The sequence below is a fragment of the Xenopus laevis genome, chromosome 3S, assembly GCF_017654675.1.
Source record: "Xenopus laevis strain J_2021 chromosome 3S, Xenopus_laevis_v10.1, whole genome shotgun sequence".
Taxonomy (NCBI): domain Eukaryota; kingdom Metazoa; phylum Chordata; class Amphibia; order Anura; family Pipidae; genus Xenopus; species Xenopus laevis.
The window spans coordinates 23,826,350-23,852,082 of NC_054376.1; the positions used below are offsets into that span (position 1 = coordinate 23,826,350).

The following is a 25,733-nucleotide window of genomic DNA, read 5'->3' on the forward strand; positions in this document are numbered from 1 at the left end:
TTATAACCAACATCCTGACTGTCCCCATGATATATTGTTGCAAGAAACTGTGTGTATAACTACTGTGAACAATAAAGACACAATTTTCCCTCTATGTGCTCAACTGTCATTCTTGACCAAGGGAGGGCGGAGGATGGATTACATTCTCATCAGTTAGCCTGAGGTAAGAGGCCTGGTAGATGCTCGGAGAGCCACAAGGACCAAATCTTATCAAACTTTTTTGGGCAACCCCTACTTAAGTATGTAAGCTGATACATACTAACGGAGGCATTTACCATTTCTACCCATTGCTTCCTTTTTGGAGGTTGTTTCGATTTCCAATTAAGAGCAATAAGTCTCTTTGATTGATAACACATTACTGCTCTTTCTGACGGGTTAGGGGCAGTTTCCGCTACCTGGTTTAGTAGCAAAATTAGTGGATCAAGTGGGATTATGAGAGCCATTATATGACTCATTTCAGTAACCACTTTCCCCCAAAATACCTGTACATGCCGGCAACTCCATACCATGTGAATGTAATCCACTGGAGTATGACCACATTTTGGGCAGATGTCTGGGATATCGGAATTTATGAGATGTAATCTGTGTGGTGTTAGGTAGGACCTATGCAGGTATCTAAACTGTATCACTTTATCTTTAGCACTAATCAACAGTGCACTATGTGTTTCCAGTATTTCATCCCAAACATCAGGGGTGAGGTTCGGTATATCCTGGATCCATTTGGCATACAGTTTAGGTAAAACCGGGTTCTCAGGTGTATTTAATAAAGAATAGTATTGGGAGATTGGTTTCGGGAGTTCAGGGGTAAATATCATTTCCTCTAACCTCCGAAGGGAGGAATCTAAGACCAAATCTCCGAATTGGGCCTTCCAGGCATTTCTAAGTTGAATGTAACGAAAAAACATCTGGTTCGGTAAATTATATTTGGCCTTCAGTAAGTCAAAAGACAATAAAGCACCATTCTCCGTAACATGGTCTACATATTTAATATTGTACCGGGCCCAAATCCCAGGGTCCGGGATGGTGTGTAAATGTGGAAGTTGTGGATTATACCAAAGGGGGGTAAATGTAGAGGCATAAGGATCTTTCCTAGGAAAGTGAGTTAGGGCCATCCTCCAAATTTGTACATTAGCTTTTTTTAAGGGGGATATGGCCGATTTCCGTTTGGTACCTCGGTATAACAGGTTTGTTAAAGCTTCATATGATCCCACTGTTTGTGCTTCAATAATTGTGGCTGCATTTTGGAGTGTCGGGGCGGCCCACCATCCTGACGTCACCAGCTTGGTGGCCAAGTAATAATAAAATAAATTAGGAGCCGCCAGCCCCCCCTTGTCTGTGGGGTGTTGAAGGATAGCAAGGGAAGTCTGAGGAGCTGTTGCTGCCCAGTAGTGTGTGGAAAGCAGTGATTTCAGCTTATCTAAGGCTCCGTAGGGATTTTCTAAAAATAAAATGGTGTCGTCTGCATACATCCCAATCGTTTCTGTAACTGGTCCTAGTCTAAGTCCCTTCACCTCCCTAGTATTTTTCAAAAGGGACGCCAAGGGTTCCATGGCCAGCGCAAACAGGAGAGGGGAGAGAGGACACCCTTGCCTGGTGCCTCTACCGAGAGGGAAAGGGTCTGAGAAGGTGTGATTGGTTTTAAGATGAGCTATTGGGTTGTGGTATAATGCTGCTACCCATCTTCTAAAATTGGGGCCTATACGCATGGACTCCATGGTGGACCAAAGAAAACTCCATTCCACAGAGTCGAATGCTTTCTCATTATCGAGCGCCACTATGACTCGGTTTCCAGCATTGTCATGGTTTATGGTCATGTTAATATATAATCTGCGTATATTTATGTCAGTTGTGCGACCAGGTATGAACCCTGTTTGATCAGGAGAAACTAGTTTCGTGATAACTTGATTCAACCTTTGGGAAAGGATTTTGGCAAGAATCTTGGCATCTACATTTATCAGTGAGATCGGCCTATAGGAGGCACAGTCCAAGCGGTCTTTCCCTGGCTTAGGAATGAGCGTAATAAGTGCTTCATGCATAGAAGGGGGTAGGGTTTCACCGACTTGAACTTCATTGTAAAGGGAGGTGAGAATAGGTGTCAATTGCTTCTCGTGTTTGGAATAGAAATCTGTCGGGAGTCCATCAACTCCTGGGGTCTTACCCGGGGCCAAATTAGAAACTGCCTCTCGCACTTCTGTTTCCGAAATGGGGTCGTCTAACAAGGCAACGTCTGCGGGTTCTAGTGTGGAAAGGGGGATAGTGTCAAGGTATTCGTGTATCTGCTCCCTAGGGCGGGATACCCGTGAAGTATACAAATGTGAATAAAAGTGGGAGAAAACTGAGTTGATGTCTTTAGGATCTGTACATATGGATCCCTTACTATCTTTGACCGCCGGGATATTGGTAAGAGGAGAGATTTCCCTAGACAACATAGCCAACAGTCTGCTATTTTTATCCCCCGTTGCGAATACATTATTTTTACTAAATAGTTATGATTTCTTAACCTGTTTTGTTAGGATTTCTTGTAGAGTGTTCTGGCTTGTCAGCCAATCAGCCTTGGTTCGTGGGGAAGGGTTCTGACAAAATAGCTGTTCTGCTGCTGTGACTTGTTGTTCTAGTTTGTCTACTTCCTCTTGCGGCCCTGCCCCAACTTTAGTGCCGCTTCCTCACTGTAGGTAAGAGAGCGTCTGGGAGGAAGGGGGTTTCTTATTAGTTATAGAGGAAGTCCAGTCCAGGTCCCCTTTTCCCCAGGCTCCCTCCAATATAATATAGTGTTTCAGTCATAAAACTGGTGTGTTTCCTTCAGAAACAAACCTATAGTTTATATAAACAAGTTGCTGTGTAGCCATGGGGGCAGCCATTCAAGCACAGGATACACAGTAGATAACAGATAAGTTCTGAAGAATCCCATTGTATACTGCAGAGCTTTTCTGTTTTCTACTGTGTATCCTGTGCTTCAATGGCTGCCCCTATGGCTACACAGCAGCCTGTTTATATAAAGTAGTCTTTCTGACGCCCACACACCCATTTTACCAGTGCAGCACAATGCTATATTATATTTTCATTACTTTGAAACACGTTGGTGTTAATGTTCCTTTAAGTTTGATTTGGTGGGACTTAAGGGGGTGTGTTTAAAAGGTCAATATGTTCCTTCCTGTGTTACACTTGAGAAAGTGCATGTAAGGCCTGAAACATGTTATGTGTTTGGTAGTCAGAGATAAAGCACCTTGCAGCAGTAATTCTGCATATGGAATGCTTTCCTCATTTATTAATTGTTTATGGTGAGTGCCTTTTTATGTTTTTTAAAAGATATGGAGCAGTGGGCAGGCTAGCAGGTTTGATCAGTCATTGAAAAGTGCTATGTTTTCCTTTAAGGACTTTTAGGTTATGTCTCATACCCTTTTTTAGATTGTGAGCATAGCCCCTTTATATCCTGTATAGGACATATATAAATATGTCCCATATAAAGGGACTATGCTCACAATATATACATAATATATACAGTACACAATATCCTGTGAATTATATCCTTATAAATGGCTCTTAGTGATGTCATCGGTTATAATGGAGCTTAGTGATGTCATTTTTGTCACATGACTCACTTAAAACGTGTGTATTTTAATAAATACCCCTTGTTGGAAAATATGAGGATATTAGAAGTAACCTCGGAGTTCCATGACCTGTATAAAATCACTCAGCATTGGCACTTTTGCTTTTATATGGTCATGGAACTCCACTGTAACTTATAATATCATTATATTTCACAATAAGGGGTACTTTATTCACTATATCTTCTGTATGATTGTTCTGGGCATGCATCCTGATCCTTGTAGTCCACTGTACTGCAAAAGATGTTAATGCTTTATAAATATACAGTAATCACTTGTTTTTCTCTGTTATAATAAAACAGTAGCTTGTTCTTGATCCAAACTAAGATATAATTAATTATTATTGGAAGCAGAACCAGCCTATCTGATTTATTTACTGTTTACATGATTTCCTTAAGGTATGAAGATCCAAATTGCGGAAAGATCCATTATCCAGGAAAGAACCAGGTCCCAAGAATTCTGGATAACAGATCCCATACCTGTACTGGTAAGGAAAGAGTTGAAGAAGGAATGGAAGTGTCTCATAGACCAGAACAGCAGTGGTTAAGGTTAAGCTTCCCGTAGATGAGGCCAGTCAGTTCTTGGAGCAACTGACTGAATTCTCCCCAAACAAGACCAGATTCACAGATAGTTATGGTATTCTGAACTTGTTGTTTATGGTGCAAACTCTCTGTCCATCAGACCTGCAACATAAAATGTCAGTTGTAGAACTGGATCTGGAGAATTAATATTCAGTTCAAGGATTTTAATGGTACAAAGGTAATTAGGGGTCAAACCCAGTTTCAAGGACAAACAGACATTTTATATTTTCTTTTTTGTTTCACTTTTCCCTGAGTGTATAGTTTTCCATATTTTAGATCACGAGAGAAATGTAGAAAATAGGGATGCACCGAATCCCTGAATCCTTTGTGAAAGATTCGACTGAATACTGAACCAAATCCTAATTTGCATATGCATATTAGGGGTGGGAAAGGAAAAAGTAGGATTTTTTTTATATCCTTTTGTGAAGAAAAGTGATTTTCCTCTAATTAACATACGCAAAGTAAAAAATGACATTTTAGTTGCAGAAAGGGTCATAGGCATTAGTGTGCCCTGCAACACTATTGTTTTTAGGGATGCACCGAATTCCGCCTTTTTCAGCAGGATTCGGCTGAATCCTTCTGCCCGGCGAACCAAATCCAAATCCAAATTTGCATATGCAAATGAGGGGCGGGGAGGGAAATCACGTGACTTTTTGTCACAATTAAGGAAGTAAAAAATGTTTTCCTCTTCCTACCCCTAATTTGCATATGCATATGCAAATTAGGATTCGGTTCGGTATTTGCCCGAATCTTTCTCAAAGGATTCGGTTGTTCGGCCAAATCCAAAATAGTGGATTCGGTGCATCACTAATTGTTTTTGCATTCTCAAGCATCTCTCAAGCAAACTAGATACTGCTTTCAATAGAAATTACATTTAACAATTAATTAAAAAACATTAAAAATGTTTAATCAACTGCTTAGAATGATATTTTATTTCTTTATGCCAAAAGAGGCTTTTTTTTGGTGGAGTTGTCCTTTGCAAGACTCTGAAGGGTTCAGTTGCAAAAGAAGAGGCAAGATGCAGAGTGCAACAAATGCCCCACATGCAAGTGCTGTGTGTATTAACTCTAAGGGGCTCAATTTTATAATAATTCAGGGGCACAAACTACTGCAATAAGTGATTTGTAGATGATCAAATGAGGTGCAGAATTCACTATGTATACAGAAGCCCTCAGGGCAATAGATGTATCTGTTTAGTAGCACTTAGCATGTTTGGACTGTAACCACAGGAAAGAATCTTCCAGGCTGTTGCTTAATACAGTTACTATTTTTGCATGATTGAGAAACTCACTGCAAAGACTTTATTTAAGACAACAGTCATATTTTGCAGTAACATTATAAAAGGTTCCATAATGTCAATAAGTAGTTTGTGCAGGTTTCGGTAGGACAGACAAACAGCTTAAAGTAGCGGCTGCACCATAGATTATATAAATGTCCTTTTTTATCTTTGCTTGTGATACTCAGTTGTGCAGAACTATAAGTTCTGTTCAAGATGCTGCCACATTGCAAAGAGATTTGACTATACTGTAAAACTGGGCAGCAAACTGGAAATGAGGTTCAATATTGATAAATACAAGGTTATGCACTTTGGCATTAATAATATAAATGCAAGCTATACACTTAATGGCAGCGTGTTGGGGGTTTCCCTTTATTGAGAAGAATCTGGGCATTTTGTGGATAACCAGATGTTTAATTCTGGCCAGTGTCATTCTGTGGCTAAAAAGAACACGATTACTCTTTACAAGTACAATATAGGGCATTATAGACGGATAGCATTGGACCTTTTACCCATAAAAAGGATCACCGCACCAGAGGCCACCCCTTTAGAATAGAGGAAAATAATTTTCATTTGAAGCAACATAGATGATTCTTCACAGTGAGGGCAGAGAAGTTATGGAATGTACTGCCAGGGAATGTTGTGGTGGCTGATTCACATAGGGGGCTCGGAGGATTTCTTGGATAAGCATAATGTTGTAGGTTAAATAATAAAACCTACAATTAGTATAGATACTGGTAGATATAGTTTAAGGGTGTGCGTGTATAGATATGAGTATGTATGAGTGCGTGAATGTAGGTGCAATGGACGAGTGACCAGGATATTGTCTGGCACAGTTTTATGTGGCCATGACAGGAATGGATGCAAATTGTATACTGAAGCAAAAGCAGAAACTCCTTTGTTTATCACCTATATAGAGAGATGGCAAACTTTTTATTAAAAAGAACAAGAGAAGTGAGACACATCTGCACAACAGAGCAATAAAATAGTCTCTCCTTTTAAAAGGATGAGGCCCAAAATCCATGGCTACCCTAAAGACTTTACCACAATTCTGGGGGGTCTCTTTTTCCTCCATCTCGTGAGTTGGGAGGGTGCCTTTTCCCTGGGATTCACCAAAGCTTCATTGAGAGTGCTCCCCCAAAGAAGAACTAGGTACAGGGGAGAAGAAGCCAAACGGCCATATGAAGTCCCCCCTAGATCATGAGGGATATGGAGCCCTAACTGGCTAATTGCAACAAACATTGAAGATGACAAAGTAGCACCATTCCACCAGAAGTAGCAGAGACTAGACTCCAACTAATAATAACAGATACTATACTGCCCAAGTGTCAAAGGATATCCTGATACCAGTTAAACCAATTTAAAGCCGGGGGGGGGCGGCAACTGTTGAGCAGGCTGGGTTGATTATCACTTAGAAACAAGCAGTCAGTACAACAATCGATTCACTTTTCTTGTCAGTTCTAGTCATTCTCCAAAGGCCACTTACCATCGACAAATACAGGAGCAAACTTGAACAGCACCACAGATTTATTCCAATTAAAATGCCTTTATTGGCACACTTAGGGCATTAAAGCAACATTAGGCCATGCTTGCCTTATATGCAGGTGCTGAATAATAATATATGGGTTAGTGTAGTTTCCTGGCAGTTCAGTAGATGGCACATTTCTATATAACAGGAAGCCAACATATGCTATGCGTCTTCCACCTTCCTAGAGGGTGCAAGATAGGGTCTGGGCAGAGGCAAAGATTACAATCCTGGGTGTACCACCCATAGATTAGGGATTCAAGTATACAGACTAAGGCTCTTAGTGGGGTCCCCCAGGTCTCAGTATTAGGTCCACTTTTATTTAACTTGTTCATTAATGACTTAGGGGAGGGTGTTGTAAGTAATGTATCAGTGTTTGCAGATGACATAAAACTATCCAGCCCAATTAATTCCATCCAGGATTTGGCATCCTTGCAACATGATCTTGACAAACTGGCAATCTGGGCAGCTAAGTGGCAAATGAGATTCAATGTTGATAAATGTAAAGTCATGCAGCTGTGATGTAAGAACATCCAAGCCACTTATACCCTTAATGGGACTGCACTAGGCAAATCCATTATGGAAAAGGACCTTGGAGTCATTGTAGATGATAAACTTGGCTGTAGCAAGCAATGCCAGTCAGCAGCACCAAGGGCAAATAAGGTCTTGAGCTGTATTAAAAGGGGCATAGAGTCACGGGAGGAGGGGGTCATTCTTCTACTGTATAGAGCACTTGTAAGGCCCCATCTGGAATATGCCGTACAGTTTTGGTCTCCATCACTCAAACAGGACATTATTGTATTAGAGAGGGTACAGAGAAGGGCAACTAAGCTGGTAAAAGGTATTGAAAATCTTAGCTATGAGGAAAGACTGGCCAAATTGGGAATGTTCACGCTGGAGAAGAGGCGTTTAAGGGGTGATGTGATAATTATGTATAAATATATACGGGCATCATATAATAATCTCTCTAATGCTTTATTTACCAGTAGGTCTTTCCAGCTGACACGAGGTCACCCATTCCGATTAGAAGAAAAGAGGTTCCGCCTAAATATTCAGAAGGGGTTTTTTACAGTGAGAGCTGTGAAGATGTGGAATTCTCTCCCTGAATCAGTTGTACAGGCTGATACATTAGATAGCTTTAAGAAGGGGTTGGATAGCTTTTTAGCAAGTAAGGGAATACAGGGTTATGGGAAATAGCTCATAGTCCAAGTTGATCCAAGAACTGGTCCGATTGCCATTTTGGAGTCAGGAAGGAATTTTTTACCCCTCTGAGGCAAATTGGTGAGGCTTCAGATGGGTTTTTTTTTGCCTTCCTCTGGATCAACTGGCAGTTAGACAGATATAATCTACAGTCTGGTCAATTCCCTATGGGACCAGACTGTAAATTATATCCTTATAAACGGCGCGTTCTGACATCAGAACGCGCCGTTTATAAGCTAGAGACGTCACTTGCCGCTGCTTCTCTTTTCCTCCACTGCATCCTGCTTCTGTAATTCGCTGGCTCAGCTTTTTCTTTACACGGCGCGCTCCTCCTGTGTCATAAGTATGGCCTGTTTAAATCAGTCAGTGTAAGGTTCGGCTCTCCCTAGCCCCACCCCCTCCGTCTGGCTCCCGTCACATGATGCTTCTATCATCTCCCTCCCCTTCGCAAAGTGCCTCTCTGTCTCACTCCCCCTCCCTTCCACTCACCGTTTTAACTTTAACTTCCTACTCCTCCGTGTCTGCTCCTTTAGCTCCCCCTCCACGATGTCATTCCATTCTCCCTTACACAGTGAAACTCCGGTTTCGTTCCGCCTTTAGCCATCACTCTCTGTTCCTGAATTCTGTCACCTTCCTTTATTCAGCTGTCTTTAACCTGCAACTGACGACGTCACTCAATGCAGGACAAGGAAAATGAAAATAGCAGATTGAATTCAAAAGGTACTTATCCCCAAAAAAAGTAACTACATGGAAAAAATTTAATCAGGGGGGGGGGGTAGGGCAAAATGAAACAGCCTCAAAAGTGTTATTTTGTACCACATAAAGCAATGCCAGTAAAACTCTGCACATACACAGCCACTGTAAGGCACTGTACATAAAAACTAGATTATAATGCATAATGTACCCCCTAATTTAATTTATAAAGATATTAGTAGTCACCTTGGAGTTATGTGACCTGTATAAAAGCACTCGGCCTGCGGCCTCGTGCTTTTATATGGTCACATAACTCCTCGGTGACTTATAATATCTTTATAAATTACAGTAGGGGGTACATTATCCACTATATAAAAAAAAAAAAAAAAAAAAGGTTGAACTTGATGGACGTGTGTATTTTTTCAACCTTATTAACTATGTCACTATGTTACTATGTTACTAAATGACTACTATAGCTCTTTTAGGTTCCACTTAAAGAGCCTGATACTTGGTATTGTATAATTCCAGGTTGACTAACTCAACTGTAAGGCACTGGCTATGTTCTTTGTATGCGAGTACCTGCTAAATATTTGTACTGTCACAATGCTACAGGAGGTTGTCTATATTTTGAGTAACAATTTGTTTTAAAGGATAAGTAAATATTAAAATATGTGAAAGTAACATTGAGTAGGGTGCTATTCTAAGCACTTTCGCAATTTACATGCATTATTTTTTTTCTTTTAAGATTCCAAGAAATTAATGGAATTAAATGTTAATATGAATGAATTTTGTTACAATGTGGCCATCTGCTGGTCAGATTCCTGCCATGATCTAGACAAGGAACTTGTAAGAAAAAAGAAAGAGGGGCGATCTGATGAGAAAAGTTATCTGAGGTTTCCAGTGTCAGACTGGGAAGTCAGGGGCCCACCAGAATACCTTAGACCATGGGCCCCTGTCCAAATTATTTTTTCTCCTCTTCTCACTGAAGCTCTTTTTTCTTCTAATCTCTTTTCTTTACATAATAAACACTATCCTTCCATCTGTTTAGCCTCTTCATTCCCATGCAAAAATTGGAGAAATGGTTAGAACCAGAAGGGCCCACTAAGACCTGGGCCCACCCAAACGGGAGTTTTCCTGGTATCCCAGTGGGCCAGTACAACACTGGAGGTTTGTAATATTAAGGTTCTACTGTACTTATGTTTTTTTAATCAGAGGAACAGCTTTGTTTCTTCTATCACCTTCCTCAACCGAATCACTGTTAGAAACTGACCAGCAGGTGGAGCTGATGTAAAAAATAAAATTCATATTAACAGTACTTATTTCTCTTAATATCTTGGAACGTAAATGGCAAAAGTGGCTAGAATAGCACACTCAGCAATGTTACATTCATTTATTTAAAGGTTTTCTTATCCTTTAAAAAACACTGGCGCACTAATTAATTTAATGGACTTGAGAGTTGGAGTTCTTTAACGCCATTCCTCCACTAAGTTCGTGAGGTTCCCTCGCCGAGATCCTTTATTTGTATGGTTAAAGGATAGCCCTTGGAATACTGCAATTCCATTTAACTATAGGGTTACATATAATATTTCAGTACTAATTAACTAATAGTACTAATAACACAAATTAACTAACAAAAAGACAAACATCCATAAAAGTCATGATTAAAAGCACACAATTGAAAGTAGTGATTTTCAGGCCTGCCCAATACGTCGGACGGGTTGGGCCGACCTCACACTCTTCTTCACGGGTGGGCGTGTTAGGGTCGGGTTCGGGTCAGGAAATCCCAACCCGCACATCCCGCACATCACTAATTGAAAGCACCTTATGGGTGCCAGGTATGGGACCAGAATGCTTGAGACATGGGATTTTCCTGATAATGGATCTTTCTGCAATTTGGATCTTCATACCTTAAGTCTACCAGGAAATCATGTAAACATTAAATATACCCAATATGCTGGTTTTCCTCCAATAAGGATTAATTATATATTAATTATAATACATTTGTATCAATTACAATGTATTGTTTTATTACTCCAAAGAAACGGAATTGTTTTAAAACATTTGGATTTTTTGGATAAAATGGAGTCTATTGGAGACTGCCTTTCTGTAATTCGGAGCTTTCTGGAGAATGGTTTCCGGAAAACGGATCCCATACCTATATTTTTGAAATAAATACAATAACACTCCTTTCTTCAAATAATGGTTTCTTAGATCAACAATCGAAATGCCGTCAGTGGCTAGAAACATCTAGACACCTACTTAGCAGTTTCCTATATTTATCCACTGAATCAGCCTGGGCAAGGGACTCCCTAATGTAAAAAATCAATGAGGCCCACTATGGGGCCCTGTAATTATAGCTGCATTCAGGCAAGGGGTAAGTCATGGCAGGGCTGCTTTAATAAGCGGGCAAAAGGGGTATCTGCCCAGGTCCCACTTATTTTGGGGGCCCACTTCTGACTTGCACAGTTTTTTTTTTACATTTTTTTTTAAAATAGCTCCTTAAAGGCACCTGCTGTACTACTCTCCCTTCCTCCCGCAGTCCGATCCACTTGCAGTCGCACCCCCCCAACCCGGTGAAGTGGAAGTGGCCAGGCCACGCATGAGTATAAATAGGCAGATAGAGATTAAGCATTATTTATTATTTTATACATTTTTATGCTATTATTATTATTATATTTACTTATAATCATTTGCCTCTTACTTGAATGTTTTTCAAATTTCAAATAGGGGTCACTGATCCATCGAAAAAACAAGTGCTCTGTTTTTGTTACTATTCATTACTCATCTTTCTGTTCAGGCCTCTCCTATTCATATTCCAGTATCTTATTCAAATCAGTACTCGTTGCTAAGGTAATTTGGAACCTAGCAGCCAGATGGCTGAAATTGCAAACTGGAGAGCTGCTAAATAAAAAGCTAAATAATTAAAAAACGCAAATAACAAAAAATGAAAACCAAGTGCAAATTATCTCAGAATATCACTCTCTACATCATACTTACAGTTATTTTAAAGGCGAACAACAAATTTAATGAACAGGGAGCTACACTTCCACAGGTTCACTACTTAATCAGATTTATTTTTTCTCAGAATTGCTTCTCTATTGGCTCTGCCTTAGGGTAGGACTCCATGGCGATTTCCATGCAATGCACAAAAATGCAGGCGTCATGTTGGATGTGACAGAAATAAGGTAAGTAATAGCATTGTCGGATGGTGTTGCAGCATTGATCCGACGCGACTGGCGGATGCAGATGCTGCTAGCTGTTGTGTTGCGTCAGATAAACGCTGCAAATTCATCCAACATTTCCATCTCTTACCTTATTTCTGTTGCATCTGACTTGACGCCTACATTTTTGCGCAGCGCGTTGGATCGTGCGGAAATCGTCCGTGGAGTCCTACCCTTACTGCCAATCTTTCTGTTCATTGGCTATGTTTTAGTGATCGTATTTGCTTGTCTGGGATTAACAGAGTGCTCATTTCTACAGTGATTATACTGGCATAGCTAGGGTTAATTATCCATTTTATGTAGTATACTGTTAGATCTGTGGTTAATATACTGTTTATCCATTTATTACTGGTATGACTGAGTTATGTTTTGTTAAAATGGTTGTGGTATTTAGGAGGTGTGGCCAAAAAGTGAGCATGGCTTCAATGAAATTTTTGGCACGCTACACGTGCCAGGGGAGTAGGGGCCCACCACTTAGCTCTTTGCCCAGGGGCCATCAAGGGCTTAATATGGCCCTATGTTCAGATAAATCTGGTCACTTATGTGCAATTTATTACAGCATTGACACTTGCTGCAAGTTGCAAAGGAGCATGCAAGGATGATGCAAGGGTTTTCTCCCAAAAATGAGTTGCATTATGTTTGCAAAGATTCTCATTCATCCAGGTCATTGTATATCTGTAGAAATAAGTCATATCAACTGGATTTACAATTACAAGTCCAGTTGATTATTTTGGCTGAATATTTAGGAATATTTATCTAAGGCCTAAACCTTATGGATTCTTTTCTCTTTTTTCTACAATGTAGAGCTGCCTCCCTCACTATAGTAAAATATGGCCTCAAGGTCCAAGGTTTGTTTTGCAGAAGGCAATTTTTTGTCTCTGAGCAGTTGCAATTCCTGTTTGTGCAGATACCAGCTGAACATAGTCAGAGAATCCGTCTGTGCAGCCTACAGCTGAATCTGCATTCCGGTTTCATGCGTTCAGTCACTGGGGAGTGCAGAAGTAGACGCACTGAATTCTTTTCAATGGGGCTGTACTCACACAGACACATGTAAGCGTCTCTGTGAGTACAGCCCCATTGAAAAGAATTTAGTGCGTCTACTCCTGTGCTCCCCTGCGGCTGAACACGTGAAACCGGAACGCAGGGGAGCGCAGCTAAAAATGCTCGTATGTAAGAGTCCATAGTAAGGTCTTCCCCCCCATGCCCAACCTTAGCAGCATAGGGTATTACTCCAGCAGCTTTAGGCAAGGTACTGGCAAAGTTCTGATTTTGATTTTATGTTTATATTCTGCAAGCCAGAATACAGGCTTGTATGCTCCTTTGCAAACAGCATTTTACTTCTACATTCTTCCAACTGAAGTCTTCTGTGGAACTGGTATCTTCCAATATGTCAGCGTTACTGTGTTTCTGGGTAAGAAAACAGTCTGTGTGTATTTAGTTATGACTGTGCCCAGAATTTGCAACAAAATATGTCATTTGGCACTGCAGAACCAATAAGCTGTCGTATTATACTAAAGCAGAAACCAAATAACATATATGAATTGCATAATGCAAAGAACCTGGGCCCTGGGGGAGTGTGAGCAGTGAAATACCGAAGAGATTAGGGTGATAATTATCTTATTTGGCTATTCTGAGACCTATTTAACATTATGTGGAATTTTGAAGAAAAAAAATCAGAACTGTAGAAATGAGGTTAGTTGATATCCCCAACTGTAGTGATTCTGGGTGCCAGTATTAGTCTTGCTTAAATGCAGTGTCCACACTTGACATTTGGGGGCAGATTCACTAAGCCTCGACTGTTTTTTTACTTCGACTTCGACCTTCGATTCGAACGATCGAGCGATCCTACGATCAGGTGAATAGTCAAATTCGATAATCGAAGTGGACAAGTACGATTATCGAAGGATGTATTAGTTCGCCTATTCGACTCTTCGACTCAAAGGATACCTTATTTATGAAATCTTCACCCGAAGTTTTATTTGTACCCCATCTTTGACCTACCGAAGTTGATTTTGGACTTCGACATTCGAAGATGATCGAATAGTCGAGGAAAAATAATCGAATGGTCGAGGTAAAAAATCATTCGACTATTCGATTTTCTTCTATTTTCTTTACTGGTGCTCTCCACTGCTGTGGGTGTATAGTGACACCTAGGGATCACTTTATAAACTGTTTCTTTAGTTCTGGCTGCACTAGAGGTTTGCTGAATTTCATTAAAATAAATACTGACACCAGAAACATGTTTGTTTTTGCATCAATCAGAATATAACCTAAGATTTTCAAGTAGCAATGGCTTACAAAAGTCTAACATTATTTTTTTGTTCTATTTTTTTCCCCACTTCAAATATTAATTGGCCCTATCTATCCTTACGCTTCACTAAATGGTTAAATGTTTAAAAGCTGCATGGAATGCTGGGAAACACTGGCTTACTTATAAAAACCCCCACCAGATGCCATTTGACTTCGAATTTTTTCAAAATGGACATTTTGCCAGCCGCCATTTTTGAGGCCCAAGAGTAGGCTGAGGAGCAGGAACACCTTGTCCCTGCTAGGATCAGGCAGCCTCGTCACTTCAGGAGACCTGTACTTTGTTTGGACGAGCTTTCTGATGATGAGGTTGTGAGGATGTTCCGTCTGAGTTGTGCCGCCATAGTGCAGGTTTATGGTCTCATCAGTGAGGCCATTGAACCTGTGATGGCACGGTCTCAGGCAGTGCCTGGGATGTGCAAGCTGCTTGCAGTTTCCAGCAGGTTTCTTCATGCCTCATTGGCATGAGCCAGTCCACCTTTAGCAGGATACTAGCACAGGTGCTGAGGGCACTACTGCAGCACTCGCGAAGGCTCATTTCCTTCCGCTCAACTCAGGCAGAGTGGATAAGATTGAAACAGGATTTTTTCCTAATTGGCCAATTTCCAAATTGCCTAGGAGCCATTGATTGCACTCATGTTGCGCTCACACCACCTCGCCATCACCAGGAGCGCTAGCGAAATAGTAATCGCTCCCATTCCATCAATGTGCAGGTGGTGTGTGATTCCAACATGCGCATCATGAGTGTGAGATCTGGCTTTCCTGGAAGTGTCCATGATGCCACTATCCTGTGTCAGTCAGCTCTCCATGGCCTCTTTACCCGAGGAGAAATGCCGGACGGCAGGCTTGTGGGTAAGTTCTATTTTCAATTTCATACAAAGACACTTCAAATATTATTTTAAAGGTGATATGTATGTATTTTCAAGAAATGTTTCCCTTTTTTCAGTCTGGCTACAATAGATGCACTATGCATCTTGGGACCTGTAGTTTAGTTCAATCAGCTAACTTTGTTAGGGCTTTTAATTCTTGCCACCTGATTCAGTTTACAGGTGTGATGTGTTAAGGGGAGGATTTCTTAATGGATCTGCACACACACAATTCTTTGCAATCGGGGTGGGGGGGGGAAATTACCTTTTTTATTGTGCGACCAATGCTCATTTGAACCTGGGTGGAGTCACCTTTAGAAAACATATCAGTAAGTGGCAGTGTTTGTTTAGCAATGACCGGCTTTTGTGTGGCTACTTAAATTTATTTGTGTTAATGCATTTTTCTTGTTTGATCCACACGTAACGCTTCTTCTGTTTTCTTGTTTGAAATGACATTACCCATGTTACTATTTTGGACAAGAGCCTTGGCAAAAAAGAAAAAACTACTGTTTTAGTGGCTTTACTGACACAATCTTTGTCAAAATCCAAAACAGTTGAACAACAATAAAAAGACAATCTATATCTGTATAAAGTTTGTTTGGTTTTGGAACACAACATATTTATTTAAAACCATTTAATATGTACCTTAGCTGGAAGCCACAGGAGGAATTTGGTCTCAACATATATTTCAAAATATAGCAGCCCCTATAGACCACTAAAGGGCAAAAGCTTTACAAAGCATTTGTTGCATGACATTGATAATGCACCCCTGGATTCATCATGACCAACTTTACATTAAACAGTATCCAAAAATTTGGCCCTTGATAAGCTTGTGTCCAAAACAATAATATAACAATCAATATGATCTACAAATGACACTTGTCACTATATGACAATTTGGCCAGTTTAAAAGTATCAACAATATGAGATTAGTGCTGGCCAGATAGAGTTTTGGACACCCAACAATGCTTGATAGTGCAAAGTAACAACCAAGGCTTTGTGCCTTTAAGGCATATCATACACCTTGGACTTGCTAGTTAATGAGCACAGGTGGAGGAGGAGGTAGTAGGCGTTAGCACCTATTATGAGTGCTGGGTAGCCACAGTAGGCCAGAGGTAGCCAACATAACTTCTTGTGCAAAGTAACAATGCTTTGTGCCTTTAAGGCATATCATACACCTTAGACTTGCTATTTAATGAGCACAGGTGGAGGAGGAGGTAGTAGGCGTTGGCACCTATTATGAGTGCTGGGAAGCCAAAGTAGGCTAGAGGTAGCCAACAATACTTTATAGTGCAAAGTAACAACCAATGCTTTGTGCCTTTAAGGCATATCATATACCTTTGACTTGCTATTTAAGTACCACAGGTGGAGGAGGTAGTAGTAGGCAATATCACCTATTATGAGTGGTGGGTAGCCAAAGTAGGCCAGAGGTAGCCAACAATACTTCATAGTGCAAAGCACAAGGTACACTGTTTTCAATTTGACAGTTGCAGAATATAGGCCATTGTTACATGAATGCACATAACATGTAAACCACATAAATACAGAGCTTGATTAGCATATGGAACCTTTAAAGCAACACTGCACTAGTGATAAATACACAATAAAAAAGTGTAGTCATATGTTTGCAATGGAATTTATTGACCCTTACATGTAACATTTTTTGGCCAAGTGAATGTGTTAGGCAACACTGCAGCATCGCCATAGAAATATGTTAGAGCAAATGCACTTTTTGATGTTTGTAAGTGCTTTTCCAGATGTTATTGGAAAGGGCACCAATGGGTGTTAGATATGCACACTTTGGTGCTGATAACACCATACATATATTCATATGTTAGAGCAAATGCACTTAGATGTTTTGAAGTGCTTTTCCAGGTGTTATTGGAAAGGGTGCCAATAGATGTTAAAATGGCACCCCTCAGTGATGAGAATGGAGCACAGTGTAAACAATGGGATGTGTTGTTTGGGAGTCAGTCCCATTGCTGGGTAACGGACAAAGTGATACCTGAAGCGTCAATAGGGCAAAGTTTGTTACCAGGAGAAAAATAGGCAAAGAGGCCAGTGTCAGATGGAAAATGACACAGACTGGAGCTAGGGACGTTTGTCCCCTCGGACAGGACCATGTCCCCTTCCATGCCCCCTTTCCCTCCGATGTTGAGGAGCTTCAGGGGGTGGAGGGGGAGCAGTAGGTGGACAAGGGACTTCACCCTCAGCAGAGCCCCCTGGTCGATGAGGCTGGGCTGCCATGGCTGCCACCAGGTCCTGGAATCCACGATGGATGGTCACCTGGGTCTCCCGAATATCCGTATGGATTTGTGCCATCCACCGCCTCATCCAGAGTTCCTGGCGGCGCTGCTGGTCGAGCATAGGCTGCATGGCAGCCATCATCGCGTCAACGAGCCCCGGTTGTGCCGCAGGTTGATCACCCAGTCGCCATCTTTCCTCCTGTGGTGGTCCCCCAATTTCTGCAGCAGCAGCAGTGGCAGCAGCACGACCTACAAGAAAAATCAAATATAAGTATATATATTGGACATGTGCATAACCCACAACAAACAAAAGGTTAGAAAAGGTTCCAAGTTAAGGTGGCCATACACGGAGAGATCTGCTCGTTTGGCGATGTTGCCAAACGAGTGGATCTCTCTCCGATATGCCCACCTTGAGGTGGGCAATATCGCGCTGATCCGATTGTGGGCCCTAGGGCCCAACGATCGGATCCTAACGAATAGGAACGGGCGGTCGGATCGCAGGACCGCATCAACGAACAGATGCGGCCACAATCCGATGGGATTTTAGTCCCATCCAATCGAGATCTGGCCGATTTATGGCCATCTCTCTATCGGGGAAGCCCGTCGGGGGCCCCCATACACGGGCCAATAAGCTGTCTGTCTGTCGGCAGCTTTTATTGGCCCGTGTTTGGCCACATTTAGATTGGGGGTGGTGTTTTCTTTTGGGGGGGGTGGCATAAACACAACATTAGAGTGAAAATTTCACACCAGTCTGTAGCTTGGAAAACATGTTTTTTTTTTTTTTTAGACAAAATTTTTTTTTTAAAGGACATGTAAACCCTCCCTCCCAATGAGGAGGAGCTTCAGATACCTGCCACTGGTTTTTAAAAGGTTCACAGTAAAGTCTGCAGTATCCCCTTAATCACTTAGAATTCCTTCTCCTCTTCTAACTCACTCTGGCCCTCCCTCAGGAATTCACGTTGGCTGTTGGCTAATGAGCATGCTCAGTTCTTCTCAGCTCAGATTACTAAACACACCCTCCAGTCTTAACAGCCACTGAGGAGATATCATTACTGGTTCCCATAGAAACTCTGCTCTAGCTGTCTGATCCTATTTTATTCTCCTAACCACCTCTCCTGAGCTCAGCTTAACCAATACATGCCATCTTTGGTGACACACAGACAAATAAATAAAGGAAGGGGTTATTAGTTATAAAATTACTCTTATGTCTGGGGGGCACCACAGGAATCACAGCTGGTGACTGGGTGCGGCTTTCAGCTCGGTGTTCTGTAATGTGAGATAGGACATTAGTAATGCTTTAAACAAGTTGAGGAAGCAACTACATTGGTCACAACATTGAACATGTCTGTACCTTGAGCTTCCGGGGCTCTATCCGGATCTTCAGCCTCACCCTCTTCCTGGGGTTGCTGAGCAGCGTCGTCCTGGTCACTGCCCGAGTCAGGCCGCAATGTTTGCGGCGGTACTGCAATTGTGAATAAAGAAAACAAAAAAAGTATTATAAGACAAAATCATATGGAATTGCAAGAGACCTCCCACATGCTACAAATCTATTTTATTTCTCATTCCAAATACTAACTCCAATGGAATGGTACAGCAAGGGAGATGGAATGGTTAAAACTTAAAGGAACAGTAACATGAAAAAATAAAAGTGTTTTACAGTAATGAAAATATAATGCAGTGTTGCCCTGCACTGGTAAAACTGATGTGTTTGCTTCAGAAACACTACTATAGTTTATATAAATAAGCTGCTGTGTAGCAATGGGGGCAGCCATTCAAATGAGAAAAGGCTCAGGTTACACAGCAGATAAGCTCTGTAGAACATATTGGTGTTATCTGTTATCCACTATTTAACCTGTGCCCTATAGACTTTTTTCAATTCCTGTTCCACAGCAGCTTGTTTATATGAACTATAGTAGTGTTTCTGAAACAAACACATCAGTTTTACCCGTGCAGGGCAACAGTACATGACATTTTCATTACTTTAAAACACTTACATTTTTTGGTGTTACTGTTCCTTTAAATACATTTGCAATGGTGCGAGCAGGAGAGAATGTAATATATGACAATACTTGTGATTTTTAAGTTATTTAGCTTTTTAATCAGCAGATCTACACTTTGCAATCTGGTTGCTAGGGTCCAAATTAGCATAGCAACCATGCATTCATCTGAAGAAGAGACTGGAATATAATTAGGGGATGGTCTAATTAGTAATACGAGTAATAAAAACTCACAATAACATCACATGTGTAGTCTTACAGAGCATTTCTAGACCCACATTTTAAAGCTGGAAAGAGTCCTTTAATTTTAAAAATATACTAAATAAATAATGAAGGACAACTGAAAAGTTGCTTAGACTTGGCCATTCTAGAACATACTTAAAGGTGAACCACCCCTTTAATGCAGTTTTTAAACATTTGTGGTATAGTGGAGAAATGGTTACTAAAGAAATGGCTGCCATTTTGTCTTACAGCTGCACTTAATAACTAGTAATGAACAAACAGCAAAGTTGTAAAGAAAAGCACAAGAAACTCGTCTAATGCAAAACAGGAGCAATATTTTAGCAAAGAAGTGAAATGCTAAAGGGGAAATTAGACATTTATCTAAATGATGTGAATGTGGAAAAAAGGAGTCAAATGTTTGTTTCTATAAAAGTCAACTTACTTCTCCAGTCTGTGTCCACTCCTTCACAGCCCTCTTAGCACAAAATGTCCAGAAGCCGGCGCTGATAGGGCTTCAGTCTGAGTGGAGGGACACGCCCTCCGCCGGTCTTCTGGGCTTTAGCTCTCCTGGTAACCAGCTTTGCCCTTACCCAACGCTTCAGGTCACTGAAGCACTTGTACACTGTGGGGCGATCCCTGTGTAAAGCACCCACAGTGTTCACCTTGTCCGTTACCTGCTGCCAGTGTTGTTGACGTCTGGCAGCACTGATATGATGGGACCGACTCCCAAACAGCACATCCCATCACTCTACCATCTCGTCCACCAGTGCTCCATTCTCATCACTGGTAAACCTTCAGGCCATTTTGTTTGTGGGGCCCTCCTCTCCTCCGTCATCATCACCCTCCTCCTCCTCCTGTCTCCTCTCTGAGGCAGTTAGTGGTGCCTCCATCTCCTCCTCGCTGCTGGGCAGCCTCTGTGTCCTCCTCCTGGGGGAGCCTCTCCGAGCCCTGGGTGGGGTGCGTGACACACTGCGTGCCCCAGATGGTGAGCGAGACATGCAGCGTGCCCTGGGGGACTCCCTGCGTTGGCTGGGGGACACCCTCCCTACACTATGCTCCTGCCCCCCTGCCCTACGCTCCTACCTCCCTCTACGGGACCCCCTGCCCTACTCTCCTCCTCTCTATAGGACCCCCCTGCCCTACGCTCCCCCTCTCTATGGGACCCCCCTGCCCTACTCTCCTCCCTTCTACGGGACCCCCCTGCCCTACGCTCCCCCTCTGTACGGGAAAGCCCCTACTCTACTCCCCTCTACGGGACCCCCCTGTCCTACTCTCACCCCCACTACGGGACCCCCCACCTGACCTACTCTCACCCCCACTACGGGACCCCCCACCTGACCTACCCTCTTCCCCTCCCCTACGGGACCCCCCACTCTCTTCCTCCTCCTCCCCCCAGGAACCCCTCCCAGTGACTCCCCAGCCTGTGCCCCCCTCTCTCCCCCTCCTGCGACGACTAAGATCCCACATAGTGTGGGATCCAGTTGCCGTTGGCACCTCCCCAGGGCTGGAGAGACGTTCCTCCTCCTCCTCCTTCTCCCAGACATTTTTTTAATCCAAAAATCCAACCTGCCTCAGACACCTCCTCCACCTGTGCAGTCTAAATAGCAAGTGCGCAATCAGGCCGAAAATGCACCTAAAATGGCTTCTAGAGGGCTTCCTGTTTGGAAAAAAATGGCAGAAAGGAAGTGGGGCATAAATACTTCGAATCGATCGATTCGAATACAAGTGGGGCAAGGTTCACTTTGATCTTACTTCGATCTCATTCGACAATACGCTATGACCAAATCCTTCGATCGCAGGATTAAATCGTTCGATCGTACAGTTTTACTTCGATCGGAAACAGCGCAAAAATCCTTCGACTTCGATATTCGAAGTCGAAGGATTTTAATTCCCAGTCGAATATCAAGGGTTAATTAACCCTCGATATTCGACCCTTAGTGAATCGGCCCCTTACAGTACTAATCATTGCAGTGATATGGGACCCTGCAGCAGCCAAACAAATGTAGTTAAACTTTAAATCTAGTTATACTGCCTTGGCTCTAAGACCTGGTGAGTGCTTAATGTAAAGACAAACTACAATGTGAGCCTCTGTATTTTCTGCTATGGTCCTGGGGTCTGGCTATGATCTAAGCTAAATATTGTATATTATTATTATTATTATTATTATTAGCTTGCTATATCCCATTCCTTGCTAGCATGGAGTTGCTAAGGAAAAGAACCTTGCCAGATGGTGGCAAGTGTTGGACATGGACCTTCTGGTGGGAGGGTAGTGTTGGTAACCTGGTCTTGTCCAGAAAATGAGAATCAGGTTTCATACAATACACTTATCTTTTTTGTGGCGGTAGATGCACTGGTAATATCATATGAAACAAAGTTTGGGGGACGTGCCGACCGATAACGCCAGAAGACTTGGATATCGGTTGGCTTTTCAATCGGGCCAGTCAGAAAATTTTGATTGGACATCTTTGAAGGCACCCGAATATTGGCTACTGTTAGTGCTGAATCATCAGATAGAGGTAGAATTCTAATGTTTCTATCTGGATATCGGACAGTTCACGAATGGTCGCAGGAAAGAGCCTAATTTTTACATCTATGGCCACCTTTAGAGACAGATGGCAAAACAATGAAACCTATAAATAAGTAAAGTACTGTACACCTTTAGTTTTCTCACTGATAATATAGTCTCTTTAAACCCATTTTAAACCATGAAAAAACACCAGAGGGGGCAAAGTCTGCTGATCAATAGGCCCACAACTTACTTGAATTGGTTAACACTTCTACCTCTGAGAGACACATCAACCTGGTCAGCAACATCAATCATTTGCATTCACAGCATTGAAACAACTTTTTACCTAAAGTATTTTGCACTGATAAAGATGTTATCCATGAAACTGTTGTATGTGATTCAATATAGGGATAACCATCAAAAAGAATATTGTCTATTCTCTAAATGCGAATAAATCAAATTCTTATGTTATATTAAGTTTATATAAATTGTGTATCAAAATAAAATAAAATAAATGTTCATTTTCATTTAAATAAAGTTTTGAATGTTTAATTTTTCTTATGTGCAGTGCTGGGCGACATCTATGAATTGAGGGCTGGGCAGAATATTGTTGAAGAGCAAGTGTTACCTCTGTTATATTTCAAACTACAACACTGATTTCATAGAAACTATAGTCTTTTTTTTTTTAAGAATCTTTATTCATGAATGATTACAACTGTTGTCCTCCTTCCCTTATAATATTTTCTTTTCTCTTGGCTGTTATACCTAAGGACAGGCAAACTACAATTTAGAAAGCTCGCCCCCAAAAGAAAAATGCTGAGGTGCTAATACCTAAGGAGGCCGCCCAAAAGTAGCCTCCTAATAATTAACAAGCCAAGAAAAATATAAGGATTGCACACTCAGTCTTTGTTAAAGATTCAAAAATTATTTTTATTATTAAACACTTACATAGTAGTAGGCCGACCTGCTATTATGTAAGTGTTTAATAATAAAATAATTTTTGATACCTAAGGACAGGGTCGGCATGGACAGTAAAGGTTTATAACAGCTACCTTAAAGGAGAAGGAAAGGATGAGTTTACTTGGGGGTGCCAAAAGTTAGGCACCCCAAGTGATTATATTTACTTACCTGACACCTGGGCCTGTGCTCCTATCAGCAGAAAATTTCACCGGTCCAGGGGTTCTTCCAGTAAGCACCACAGAGTGATTGGCTTCCTTCTTCTTCTTTCTTCAAGTTTCCCCGGGAAGAAACATGCGCATTAGAATGAAATAGCCGATTTCTTTGTTAAAGTTCAGGTTTTCGTGCTACTACACATGCACACCCACGCAAAGAAAGAAACAGGAAGAGGATCTCTCCGTGGTGCTCGCTGGAAGAACCCCCAGACTGGTGTAGTTTTCTTCTGATAGGAGCCCAGGGTTTTAGGTAAGTATATACAATCACTTGGGGTGCCTTACTTTTGGCACCCCCCAAGTAAACTCAGCATTACCTTCTCCTTTAAAAGCAGAAATCTAGACACACAATTATACCTTCCTATAATGGCTTTCACATAACTCTGAGCTTTCTATATATCAAAAGATCTGCTTTCACATTGGTTGAGTGAAATTACTACCAGCATCTTGTCATATTCATAACCCATTATTTTATTGTAATTTCCAATTCTTGTTGTTGGTTAAGTCAGGGTTTAAAATATCTAAACTGTATAAAATATAAAAGGGAAAAAAACTATTGGCCTTCCTCTCTTGTTCTGTCTCCTACCACAAACAAGTCAGCAAATATAGCATAAAAACTTTTGAGCAAGTCTCTACATTTTTGTTAGAAATATACATTTTTCATCAATGAACTTTGCTTTGAAGAGCCTTTGGTTTGTAAAAAAGAAACAATTGTTTTCAAATCAAGACACTGGAATAGGAACTCAGAATGGAGCAGCACCAAATTACAGAAAGATTTGTTATCCGGAAAACCCCAGGTCCTGTACATTCTAAATAACAAGTTCCATACCTGTACCATCTTGCTGTGCCCCTAAGAGACCATTTTAGACAGGCCATGGATACTTCTCTGTGATCCACCAAAATTTGACATCCTAAAGTAACCAATTGTCTTATTGCTGCAAAAAAGATGCCCATAGACTTCAATGGGTGAAAAAAATTGCAGCTCGTCAACGTCAAAAAAAATTAGTTGTCCATAGACTTTAATGATTTGAAAACATTTGGCAAATTGTTTTCCTTTTTGAGAATTTTCGGCGAAGCAAAATGGGTCAGATTTGTACATCACTAGTCTTTTCAGATTTCACAATTTGATAGTTAGATCACTATGTATGGCCCAGATACCTGTAATTGTTTTCTCATGCTCTAGTAATAGTCTATCGGTTTTACATAAGACTGATGGCTAAACTGGCATTAGTCAAAACCAGGGTTTAAAGTTATCACTAATATTCCTGTGTTGCTGCTTCACTGTATTTAACTTTCACATTTATAAAGAGTTACAGAAAATACTATAGCCCATATTTTTCTTTTCATAGACACATTAGTACATTAGTACAGCTTTCATACTCATTTTATCAAGTGTTGGCTTGTATTGGGTTCCTTTGGTTTTAGTTTCTTTTACCAACAACTATAAAACTGTCTTTCCTGCTGTCATAAGCTTTATTTTCTTCTAGCCGTAGTACCATAATTTCAATCTGTTTCTTAACTTTGCTTATAAAGGTCTTCATATTTTCTTTATTTGATATCATCAGAATATCTAAGGTTACCAATGTTTCTATGTTAGGGAAGCAGGTGAATATACTGGCAAATACCAGCAAACAGGCAGGCAATGCAGGGAAAGTCCAAGGTACTGCACAGCAGGGTTATCAAGGCTGATGCCAGATATCAAGGCAAAGAGCAAGGGATAAAATCAGAAGTGGATACACATTGAATCAGAAGACAGTTATGACCAGTAGAATGCTGGTTAGTGACCCATTGGAATGCTGGAAGCCTCTGACCCTGACTCAAATTTTGTCTTCTGATTTTGTACATGCTCCTACCACTTATCATCTGAGCCAGCCCTGTACCTATGCCCAGGTTCTGTTCCTCCTGTGAAACGTTTAGGAGAGCCTACCACTTCAGTTGACTATAATTTTAACTTGCCTTGCACATGTTGTCACTGACCAAGCTGGCTTGACCATAAAATCCTTTATCATCTTCCTTATGTATGTGGGTGAACAGGCTAGGCTTTTTTCTGTATGCAATGAGCTTGCAAATAGTTATACACCTGGTCAAGTCTGTAATCCCTTGTATGTGTCTATAACCCAATCTTGGTTACACTCTTTTAAATAATGATTAACCCTTTGCAATCCAGGGCCCTGAGATCTCTTCATTCTCTGCGTATGAAAGATACTAGGAACTGGAATTTACAGTGCAGTGCCTCCACCTAGTGAGCACTGAGGATCACACCTCAGGGGATTTCCACTAGGAAAATAAAACACACAGTTTGCAGTAAACCAAGAGAAA

The 25,733-nt window shown here is 41.3% G+C and overlaps 1 protein-coding gene across 1 annotated transcript in view; it reads left to right on the forward strand.

The window, feature by feature from the left end:
- The first annotated feature begins 8,552 nt into the window (after window positions 1–8,552).
- The window catches only part of slc18a1.S (solute carrier family 18 member A1 S homeolog), a 53,504-nt gene continuing 36,323 nt past the window's right edge, over window positions 8,553–25,733 (forward strand). The window contains exon 1 of the mRNA XM_041587495.1: window positions 8,553–8,907. The gene's annotated coding sequence lies outside the window, so the exon portion shown is untranslated. The remainder of the gene's footprint in view (window positions 8,908–25,733) is intronic.